The sequence below is a fragment of the Artibeus jamaicensis genome, unplaced genomic scaffold, assembly GCF_021234435.1.
Source record: "Artibeus jamaicensis isolate MK-2021 breed Jamaican fruit bat unplaced genomic scaffold, CSHL_Jam_final contig_1015, whole genome shotgun sequence".
Lineage (NCBI taxonomy): Eukaryota > Metazoa > Chordata > Mammalia > Chiroptera > Phyllostomidae > Artibeus > Artibeus jamaicensis.
In genome coordinates this window covers 2,600,815-2,612,797 of record NW_026521194.1, presented here as the reverse complement: position 1 = coordinate 2,612,797, position 11,983 = coordinate 2,600,815, and the positions used below count along the sequence as shown (strand labels likewise).

The window sequence follows — 11,983 nt, the reverse complement described above, 5'->3', positions numbered from 1 at the left end:
CGTCGCCTGTGCGTGATGACGCACGAGCGCTAGCAAAGACTTCCGGACGCAGGCGGCCGTAGACAGCGTGAGTTTCCGCGTCTGTTTGACTTTGTTCGCGCGGTTGCTTCTGAGCGGCTTCTTTAGGCTTTAACTGGGGCTGCGGCACCGGAGGTGGGGAGGACGCTGCGGGGCGGCTATCGGCGCCCAGCGAGGGCCGGGGCAGGGTTGCGAATGGGAGCGTGGATGGATCGGGGTTGGAGGCGTGGCCTCGGTAGCCAGCAGCCTAGGCACAGTCGGGGTACGAGATCAGGGGGGCGTTTCCTAGAGCGATCCTGCGGGGTCGTCTTCACCCGGTCTCTGAGGCCGACCGCAGCGGAAATTTCCTGTCCACGGGTCTCAGGGGATGGGGTTTGCTCCGTGGGAGTTTTAAAAGCCCCAAGTTTACAGCGACGTTGCATCAGCAACAGCTTTCAGTTTCAGGTGCTCAAGGAACCGTGACTTGCTGTTCTCTTAGTAGGGCAAAGGAAATCCGCTTCCTTGAACTTAACTCTTTTCTGCTCAGACCTTAAAAACCTCTCCAAAACCGAGTCACAGTCAGGTTCGGGGACCCGGGGTGCTATCAAAATGAATTACTGCTTAATCTTGATTGAGCCATCTATACGTGCAGGTAGTACGCTCGCTGACTGCTGAGTTCCTCTTTTTTATTTTTAGTTCTTTGGAATGGCTTCTTAAAAGCCTGTCTGGTGTCTTAAATTTATATGTCGGGTTGTTTTTGTTTTGTTTTGTTTTTGGCTGGTTCTAATAAACTTAAAACTTAATTTGCTGCCATAAAAACTTAATTTGCTGACGGTATAGCAGGGCTTGGGGAAGAGGTCATGTTACACAGAGGAGCAATGCATTGGATTCCTGAGTTGTCCCAGGACTACTAGCATGGCATCACCTTGGAACTTGTTGAAAATGAAAATTTTGGGGTCTTAGTAGTGGATGCCAGTGCACCCGGGTGCTAAAGTTTGGGAAGTGCTGGCATAGTGAGAACAACCATTGGGGTATCACAGTGGAATTTTACAGAGTGGAATGGATCCAGGCGAAGCCTCTGTAGGTGTAGGATCTTGGACAAGTTACTCAAAAGTTACTTTACAGGGCTGTGAGTATTCAGTGTGAAAATGTGGGAAAACTGTTTAACACCAGTATCCTTAGAAAACACTCAAAGATGAGATGTTATTTAATAACCTTTATGACTATATAAAATACATACATAGATTGTGTTGGAAGGATTCTTTGTTAGGTTAAATATGAAGTATAGGGCACAGATATTGTGACCACTGCTTAGAAGGCATTTTATTTATTTGTTTCTGAATTCCCAGTTATATTGTATATAATCAAGGTTGTTTAATGAAGGCAGGGTATTCAGTTAAAAGTTATAGCAACACATACTAATAAACATATGGCAATACCAACTACCACTTGGCTGTAGGATTTTTAAGAATGGAATTAGTAATTGTGTTAAAGAGTACTTTAAAAATTTTGGGCCTTCTGTTCTCTTCACCTTAATTATACCTTTTTTTTGAGCCAGAATTTGGTAAAGAAGGTAGGGTGGATAACTGCCCAGAGATTAGCCTTAAAGTTGAGAAGTATTATGGAGCAGTGACTTTCGAGCAAAGGACAAGGCCGAAGGTGTTTTCATCCTTATCTTTCTTTCCCATATGTCATAAAGCTTCATGGTAGCAGAGAAGGCCTCATCACACCCATTCTCCGTAGCTTCGTTCTCTGGAAGCATCGCAGGAGTAGAGTTAGGTGTGCCTGCCACCTGTTGTTGTTTTCAGATCATCAGTTGCTGGGTTTACTCACAACTTTTCCTTTTCCTTTCCAGAGGGCCACAGTGCGGGGCAGGGGGCGGGGCAGGGCAAGAGAGAGAAAAATATTCAGGATTTGAAGCAGCTGCCCTAAAGCCTAGACTCATTCCAATGTTGAGAAGGGTCAGTGCCACACTGTGGCCTAATCAACAGGCTTTGATGAGAGCGTGTTGCTCCCAAGGCCATGCTCTGGCTCCTGGATATTGTGGGTGAGAGAGTTTTCACTTCAGATATCAGTTTGTATTAGAAATAATTTTAGTAATGCTCTCCCATCATAGAGCATTCATTTTCCCAAGGCCCCAAACATTTTTCTTGTTCTCTGTCTCAGAGAGGCAGATAGATTGCAGTGATTTGGGGTCAGGAAGACCCTGCTTTGAACCCTGCTTCTGCCACTACTGATTGTGTATATCAGATAAGTTACCATCCCCCCAACGTTCATTTCCTCTTTTGTAAAATGGCAGTCATGGTGTGTGATTGCCTCAGGACAGTGAATGAAATGAAATAAAGTGTAAAACGTCCACTAGGTGTTAGACATAGAGGCCCAATAACTATTGCATGGCGGACAGTGGAAAAAGGTGGTTACCACCTGAAACCTAACTTTGTCTCATTCATTTCCTCCTTATGAGTGAGATGGTTTTGTTATACCAATCCACACTGGTTTTCTTTTTAAACAATCAAAGATGCTGAAGTGAAAAGTCAGAGTTTTCACATTATCGAGAACCAGAGAAAGCAACCACTTGAAGAAAGTTTAAACTCTAAACCTGATAGAAAAACACTATCTTCAGTTTTATCACCATTCAGAGCAACTTCCATAAGATTTTTGGGGCTGTTAACTGGAAGGTGAAGGTCAGGGGGTGATAAAAATTTAAGCAATTTCAGTTCGTTAATGGGGACGCTCAGTTATAGAAGGGAACACTACGTTAGAGGAGATGAGACCTCACTCAAAACATGCACCAAAGTGGAAGAAAATATGTTAGCTCTGAAATAGTGATTTTTCAATATGGATATTTAATAATAAAGGGAGCATTTTTGTCCTATCTTTTAAAAATGATGAAAATTCTTAGTGTATTTTTAAAAAGATTTATTTTTAGAAAGGAGAAGGTAGGGAGAAAAAGAAAGAAACACCAATGTGAGAGAGAAGAATGTATCGGTTGCCTCTTGTGCATGCCCTGACTGGGACCGAACCTGCAATCCAGGCATGTACCCTAACGAGGAATCAAATTGGTGAGCTTTTGCTTTGCAGGATGACGCCTAATTAACTGAGCCACGCTGGTCAGAGCATTATGTATTTTTGTGTACGTGTATTAGGAGAATGGAAAATATTTGAAAGTAGTCACACCAGGTCATAATTTTCAATTTGTTGTAATCCTCACCTGAGGATATGTTTATTGATCGTTTTAGAGATAGAGGAAAGGGGGGGGAGAGAGAGAGAAACATTAATATGAGAGAGAAACATCAATTGGTTGCCTCCCACATGCTCCCCAACCAGGCGATCGAACTCTCACCCTAGGTGTGTGCCCTGACCAGGAATCAAACCTGCAACCTTTGGTGTGTAGGAAGATACTCTAACCAATTGAGCAACCCAGTTAGGGCCATAATTTTGTAATTCGTGGATGGGGATAAGTGTGTACACTTATGTAAAGTTATAGGTGCATGTATATGTAAACATTCTTTTTAAAAAGACCATTAAGAAGATAGAAGTAATGCTTTAAAAAGATAGATTTCCTTTCATGCTGCAGTTGTAGCCATCCAAGCAGTGGGCCTCAGGTGTTTTAGCAGGGAACCCTCGTTAGCAGAATCTTGGGTGTCACGCTCAGGAGCAGAGAGGCTTTAGTGAAGGGCACAGGCCCTCTGTAGGGACACACAGAGACATGTCCCTGGAACCTAGTGGTCCAGGACACTGGTTGTGAAACTCTTCATCTATCGGGTAGAAATCCTCAGGAGATGAGCTCTACCTTAAAAAGTCACGACAGGAAGAATTCCTGTGAGTGGGAATCACAGACGTGTTCTGAAGACAGCGCAAAAGATTTTCAGCGGTGGTTTAATGCAAAAGATTAAACATAGTGTGTCGTATAGCTTCTCATGCAGAGGAGTGATTATTTCTGCAAAAATAGAGTGGCATCTATGCACATTTTTTGAGAAATCATCTAAGCTTTTTTTTTTCCATCCCTCCAAGTGGCTGTTGTGTAGTGTTACAAATGATTCAAGGAAAAAGATTCAAGGAGGCCGTGAAAAATACATGACTTGTGTTTACTGCCTCTTGATTTTTTGTTGTATGAAAGCAGCTGCTTTGCATTTAGATGATAAAGGGTGTTTCTTAGAGTTAATTTTTTAGTTAATAGTGAGCTTTCGTAAGAAAAATAATTTCCACTGCAAAGTATTTGTTGGATTGTTGTGAGTAGCAGTAGCAGTAATACTGCATTGTCTTTCCCACATGGAAGGGGGTTCCCTGGTGACAGCTGGAGTGTGGGGGGAGGGGGAGTCCCTTTCAGCCAACCAGCTGCTCTGTGCAACATCATGATGGTAACATTTCAGAGCCTGTGGATAATTTTGCCTGTATTCAGAAAAGAAAATGTATCAGATTTCTGGGAAGCAATAGATGGCATGCAACAGCCCTTTGGGATGTAGGTGAGCGCCAGCCGTGCCTGTGTTCCGGTTTCCACGTTGGTGTCATTTACCACCTACGTCCTTGGGCACTGTCACGTGCATATCACAGTCACAGAGCAGTAAAGCCTCCTGCCACAGCAGGCAGAGAGAGGCTCACTCCCTCCTGCAGAGGAAGGGAGAGTAGAAAACAAACTTTGGGAGTGTGCCGTGTGCATTCCCATAACATGCCATTTCATCGATTCTTCCCAGTGACTCCAGGAAGTAAGTGGAGTCTTTCTCATCTGTGGATAAAGCAGCGCAGCGGCATGGTTGATGATGTGACTTTCCCCAGGTCACGTACCAGTCAGCGATGGCATCCAGATTTGACCGCAAATCTGCCTTCCGCTCCAGGAGTGTTGTCAGTGAAACAGCAGCTGTTTCTCCATGGTGTTAACTTGCTGATGCATTTTTAATTAGAAGTCACAATTATCAGGGTAGTTACGAATGAAATTTATATACATATTATAATGACTTCAATTCTATCTAAATAATATACAGGGGACTGTGTGTGTGTGTGTGTGTGTGTGTGTGTTTTGGCAGCTGTTCCTAATTTTGGATGTTTTTCCCTTGAGGATAGTGTCTTGGGCAACACTGTGAAAAGGATTTTGCTACATTTTTTTTATGTTACAAATACCAGTGATTTTTGACCATGTGTGTTCTGTTGAACCTGTTGCAATTCTAAGTTTGAACAAATGCAGGAATAAATACTGTGCGTACTGCCCATGTAGCAGAATTCCTTCCTTCATACTAAAGGTTCAAGATTTCCTCCTTTTTTATTTTTTTAAGATTTATTTCTTTATTTATTTTTAGAGGGGAAGGGAAGGAGAGAGGGAGAGAAATATCAATGTATGGTTGCCTCTCATGGGTCCCCTGCTGGGAACTGGCCTGCAACACAGGCATGTGCCCTGACTGGGAATCGAACTGCGATCCTCTGGTTCCCAGGCCCACGCTCAATCCACTGAGCTACACCAGCCAGGGCTAGATTTCCTCCTTTCTTTCAGCGTATGCTAAAAATTCGTATACATTGAAATTTGTATTAATAAGAAACAGGATAGACTTCTAAATTTCCAGCATGTGGCTGTTATGTCTGCCAAGTGATGACTTAAAACACATCCTTTTATTTTTGTGAGATGGCTTCACAGCTTTGACTTTGAGTTTCATGGGTCATTTTACCTCCATGCTCATTGTCCAAAGGATAACGCCTACCTCTGATTTCTGTGTTTCTGCCCCTAGACCTCATACAAAACTTTAAACTTCATTGTGCTGTTTTCTAAACATCCCAGGCACTTTTATGAACAGTTCTATTATAGTTCTTTATTGCACTATAATGATGCTGTTTGTGTGTCTGCTTCTCTTTCAAAGTCGTGGTAGCTTGTCCCTTAGTGGATGCTTGGATATTGTTAAGTGAAGGAATATTGACAGTGAGATATAAACTTATATGCTTAATGCTTTTATTGCTGTAGTTTCATATCCATTGGTTTTCTTCTCTGGGCTCATGATTAGAAAAATGTGATGATTTAAGTCTGTCAGCGAATTGCATAATGGTGAGAAATGAAGAGGTAAATCTTTCCAAAGAAAAGCGTGGAGGATTCTCCCATCATCTTTCCTGAAGTCTGGAGTTGAAGAGGTGCTCATTCACTTTTCTCTTTCTGCTTTCCTTCTTTCTTTGAGCAGACGAATCGAATTGACTCATTGTCCAAAAGTTCAGTCAGAAGCGATAACATCTTATGAAATGTTACACCTGTCTTATTTTCAGTGAAGAGCAAAGTCGGGGAGTACGATGGTTTTGAAACATAATGCTTCAGTAATTAGAAATTTCTTTAAAAACATAAACTTGTGTAAATTGAAGACAACTTTAGACCATCGGTTTTTCCTTTTGAAATAACATTCTTCATCCAGTGTCCAGGTTTATCCACTAAGTGTGTGACTGAGAGAACTTGGCGTTACTTACGCAGAAGGTGCTCTCGCAGTCACGTTTTAGCTCTGCGCACTCTTCCCTTCAGGGCCTGTCACAGACCTTTGAGACACTGCTTATGTACCCTCCGTGATGTGGTTCTTCTGTGGGCTAGGATATTGTACTCAGTAGAAGATGAGAACTGGTGATCTTGAAATGAACTAGGATTTCCTTGCCAGCCCTTGGCAAATGCCTTAGTATTCTGGGTAGAGTCCTTTGACTGCAGACAATGAAAACTAACTTAACTGGTTTATCCAGATAATTTATTCAAGAGCAAGAGATTGGAAGTGTGTGGGTAAGCTCAAAGCGTTGACAGAAAAACCAAACCGCCAGGACTTGGTAAAGGACAGCAGCTCGGTCAGCTCTCGAGGTCTGGGTAGACTTGGTGGGTCTGGAATATTCTTTGTTAATGCTGTGAGAGTCAGCTCCAGAAGTCGTGGGTCTCTACACACGTCTTAGATTCCAGAGAGAGGGTTATGATTCCAACTCCGGTCACTGGCACTGCTGATGGCTGGGCCCTCCAGGACCACATCCAGTGGGTGGGAGGTAGTTTCCTGCCACTGAAAGAAGGAGGTATTGATGCTGGGCAGGCAAAAAAGCCCGAGCTGTCCCTACCACCTAGTAATTAGTGGATGTCCTGTGTGCTTTCCGGGAACATAAACAACATCTCTGAAATCTGGCCTTCTCTTCCCCCTCGACTAGTTTGTATGCTGGAAAGATTTTGGTTACATAAATAATTCACTGACCGTCCTCACACAGATTAATTCAGAGTGTGATGGCTATCACCTTTTCATTGATTGTAGGTAAACAAACAAAGAAATCTGGCTCGGAGCAAACGAGAGAGTGGAATTACTTAGGTGCTCCTGCAGGGAGAGTGCTGGCCTTGACGCTCACTGCGTGTCTGCCGGCTGAGCGACCCACGTCTGAAGGGCTGTCAGTCCAGGAACTTTAATGAGCCCTCATTACACTAAAACTTGTAGTCTGCGGGAGGAGGAACTGGCTCATGATTGATACTGGAAGTCATACGTGGTGATGGATGGGAATTGGAGCTAATTCGCCTCTCGGCAGAGCAAAAGTCAGGGCTGTGTATGAGACCCAGGAGTTCCATGTTTCATGTATAAAGATAATCCAATGATTTCTGCTAAGATAGTAACACTTTAAAAAGGAGGGAAAAATAAAAATTTTGCCATCTGACATATCCAGCGTTTTTTAATCCTAAAAAGGAAGCTCATTAAATTCTCAAATGTAGTGATACTTTCAAGATAATCTTGACAGAAAATCTGGCTTGACATTTTGTTATAAAATTCATTGTAATTAAAAAATCATTTTTACTTTCACGTGTCTCCCACATACCCCATCGAATTGTTTTAAAAACGTGTGTGTCATTGAGTCACATGAAGCAGTTTAGAAACATGGGATCATAGGAAGCCCAGGAAAGGTCTATTTTGCTACTAACTTTTAAAAACACTTTAAGGCTATGTTAAAATTTAATGTTAAGCCTTACTTTACTTGTTCATATGGAGGAAAAACACTGTCATTTCCCAATTTGTGATTTTATATATGTATAATCTCAACAGAATGTTGTTTAATCCCCACGCCACCAGACGAGCCCGAATTACTTCCTTTAACAGGTGAGAAGTGGCAGCCAAAGGACTCTCCTAAGGTCTCGTGGCTCGTGTGTTGTGAAGATCTTACTGAGGGCCGTGCCCTTAACCCCTGTCCTGTGCCGTACCCGTCAGTATTGCTAACCCTGTGTGTCGTTTTGACAAAGAGCGTTGGGAACTTTCTTTTCCTGGAGCCTGTTTACTCAGTTGCCTGCCAGCTTCCTTATGTTCGGAAACTGTTCAGCCTGTTCTCTCATCTCGTGCCACTGCTTTCCGTGAATGCGGCCACGGCGCCCGTATGTGTGGCAGCGTGCGCAGTGAGGCCCTTTGTCCTTTACGTCTCAGAGCGGCCTGACAGCCTTTCATGTTGAATTCAGCAAGATGGCTTTTTTTCACTTAACAAAGCTGAGTGTTGCTTTCTAGGTGAAAAATAATTACATGCTTTTAAAGATGTATTTGATTAACAGGAAGCTGATCGGTGTAAATTAATTATAACTGTAATGATGTCAGAGTCGTGTCTTTTATTATTACCCAGGTAATTGACCAGAAATTTGGGAGGCTTATTGTAACTGACAGTTAGTGGTTTGACCTTGTGTGCTGTCTAGATGTACATGCACAACGCATGTGAATGCAGTTTGTTCACTGAGCCGCGTGTGTTGTCAGAGCCTCCGATCCCGCTTTCATTTACACTCTCCACTCCTTTGATGACATCGTTATACTCGAACTGATATTGTACTGCACTTTCTTGCTTAAAGCATCCAGCCAAACACACATGTCTCTGCCATGGAGTAATCAGCATCCAACAGGAGACCTTGGCGCATGTGGGATGTATAGTTAAGTAAACAAATGCCCTAAATTCAATAATTCTTGTTTTTAAGTTCCATGTGAAAGAAAGCAAAACAATTTTTGGTAGAGAAGATGTGAAAATAGTGACGTATTTGATAGGTTGAGAGAGAATTTGTCCCCTTTTATCCTAATTTGTCCGAGAAAGTTGAGAGCATGAGGCATTTTAAATACTTGCGTGATGAGGGCCTCTGACTTTGGTGAGTTTGGTGAAAGGCCAGGATCGTAGTGGTGGACACGGAAGGAAGCGCCCGCGAGCTGCGGTTCCTGGGCGTTGGCTGCCCTCCCTCCGACACCCTTCACACCAGTGGTAGAGTCGGCTCTGCTGGAGCGCGACATAGGTGTTCCTGAAATCACCATTCCATGCGCGATCGGGCAGTAAAACACACACAGCTTATGGAGCACACGCTGTTAGGGGTAAAACACGCAAAAAACTTTGTCAGTGGTACATTAAAAAAAAAGACAGGAACCTAATAAAAATGGTAGCACAGTCTTACATGTTAAATGATCAAAAAATACCTAAGTGCTACAATAAATATGGCACCCTCCCTTCAGAAAGTACTACTCCTTGCTTGTGGAAGTGGCCGTCAGAAGGACGCAACTTGCGAGTTATTGTCGTGGAGGAAGGAGGCTCATCCAGAATCGGAGGGCCAGTCACGACTGCAGACGTGGATGGGTGTGCATCGTAACACACCCTATGACCCTGCGGTAGCTGGTTTGAGGCGTGCAAATGTGTACATTTTGTGGATTTCCATGCAGCTTGCTTCAGCCGGATACAGTTTTCTGCACTCATCCTGTGGACGAAATTATGCATGATCAAATGCTAAGTATGCATTATGCTCAAGTTGTTCCCTGATATGTGAATTATACGTGGACACATTTGCTCGTTCCGAAACAAGTGCTGCAGCCGAAGCGCCAGAGCCCAGTCAGGGAGCCATGTTGGCAGGGCTGCGAGGGCCCTGCCCCCATCCCCTGCCCACCTGCCCACCTGCCCACCTGCCCACAGTGCATCATTCCGACAGACTTCTAGCCTCAGCACCTGCGGTACTCCGCCCAAGTGCTTTCTCGAGCCCCTGACACCTGTGCCACCTGCTATGGCAAGCCCCACGTGACAGGGAGTTAGGGCAGACCCCAAGCCTTTGGGGGATAAGCACCGAGGCACAACTCTGCTAACTCCCAGGGTTCCCTGTGGGAAGATGCTGTCGGCACTCACAGTGATGGCTCGCTTATCAATGCACCACAATCCCACCAGGGTATCTGTTGCCTCCCAAATAAATTACTTACACGGAGATCCTTGTCTGAGAGTCTGCTTGTAGGAAAAGCTGAACTATAAGTGATGTGTAGTCAGGTAGCTACCTTTATCAAGAGGAGGCTAGTTAAATCCTCATAGCAACCCATTTTACAGGCGGGGAAACACACATGGCTTGAATTTGTCCGGAATAAGTAACACAGCTAATAAATAGACCAGCCATCTTAGCCGTCACTTGGCGTTGAGCAGGGGCCCAGAGGCAAACATGATCTGATTGGTCAACTAGGCACAGGAGAGAAATAGAAACTAAGGTTAAGCACTCGATGTTTTAAATTTAATTGCAGGGGCTTTAGGGGCCCTTTAGCAAGGTCTCTTATCCTGCCATTACAAAGCTACACAAAAGGTTGTTGTTTTTGTTGTTTGTTTGGTTTTTAGCAGCTACTCAGGTTGGGTTTATGAAATTGGAATGTCCCCACCTGATCTGCACCTTTGTACTTCCCAGTTTTTTCCAAAGATGGGGAGGTGCCGAGAGGAACCGGGCCTGGCCACCCTTCTAAGGCGCCATCATCCTGGTCTCTCACGTGGACGTGCATGATTCTGGGCAGAGTCTATAGGGGAGGGGAGCTTTACAGACCCCCTTTCCTGATGTTCTCATTCCTGGGCAATCCAAGGCAGGGCTGCACTGAAGCCCTGTGCCTGGGTGTGATTTTCGGAATGCTTTCCCTGATCCCAGTGAGGGTGCTTGAGAGCCACGCAGCAAATGCACAACAGTAAGTGAATAAAAGTACGGGTGTGCAAGACAGGGCTCCAGTTTCCTCCAGAATCCTCTGTCAGACTTTTCTGGTGACTTGGAAGATAAGGTGGGATAGTTCTGTCTCTGAATCTACGTTCTTTGTCTATGATATTAAGCACTGTTGCCTCTCTGATTACTGGCAGAGAATAATCAAAGTGACTTCCGAACACCTCTGAAACAAGGAACAGTTGTGGGCACTCTGTCTTTTTCTTTCTCTGAGCCTAAAAACTCTGCCTCACTTGATAGATGGTTTGCACGCTACTTTGTTGACCAATTATATTGGTGACCTTGTTAAAATTTAGCCTCTTCTAAGCTAGAAAGCAGTTCAGCTTACTCCTACCAGGCACGGTCGGTAGATTTCTTCCTCTGTGTCTTTCTCTGCATCTCTGTGTCTGTCCTCCATCTGTGTCCGAGTCTCTGCATTTGGGGAGAACATGTCAGTGTTAAGACTAGACTTCACTTTTCTGAGCTTCCTGTGCTGCCAACCAGCTTCATCCTGCTGAACCTAAAGAAAGGGACCGTTGGAGGGTTGGATGACCTTGGACATCCAGGACTCTGAAGCTAGGGGCAGAACCTGCTGGGAAGAAGTGCTCTCACTGCGGAATAGTCCCTCCAGTCCATTTTAACCCTCTCTGTGCTTTTACCTAAAGTTTTCAAAGTGCCAAGGACCCCCAGCAGATTTCTCACCATCTGCACAAACTCGTCACTTCAGCAAACCCCTAGTTCCTTGGAATGAACGAATTGTGGGTCTTTATTTTATTTACTCTGTGTAGTTCAACTGCCATTAAACTGACACCACAGCCCAGTGTTAAAACTAGTTTAGAGCATTCCCTAATCGGCCATTCCTTTTCTGAGTCCTTAGCCTTTACCTGAAAGCAGCTTGCCATTCCTTAGGATTTTCTTCGTTTTAATCCTCAGCAGCCAGTCCTCAGTGTAGTAGCAAAACTTGGTCTTGGTTGTGGTAATGATGGCTTCTGGTTTTCTTGGTTTCTCTTTCAGTTCTTACACCTTTCTACCTCCTTCTCAGTGGCAGGACCAGTGTGGAAGCTAAAGTCTTAT

General features: G+C 44.1%; 1 protein-coding gene across 5 annotated transcripts in view; it reads left to right on the top strand.

Moving 5' to 3' along the window:
- The first annotated feature begins 1 nt into the window (after position 1).
- The window catches only part of RHBDD1 (rhomboid domain containing 1), a 116,389-nt gene continuing 104,407 nt past the window's right edge, over positions 2-11,983 (top strand). Inside the window, exon 1 of one of the 5 annotated variants that reach the window (XM_053665805.1) lies at positions 2-67. The gene's annotated coding sequence lies outside the window, so the exon portion shown is untranslated. Of the gene's footprint in view, positions 68-134; positions 154-551; positions 650-11,983 lie in introns of those variants that run through there. The other 4 variants (XM_053665855.1, XM_053665766.1, XM_037139234.2 and 1 more) reach the window with 4 other exon arrangements.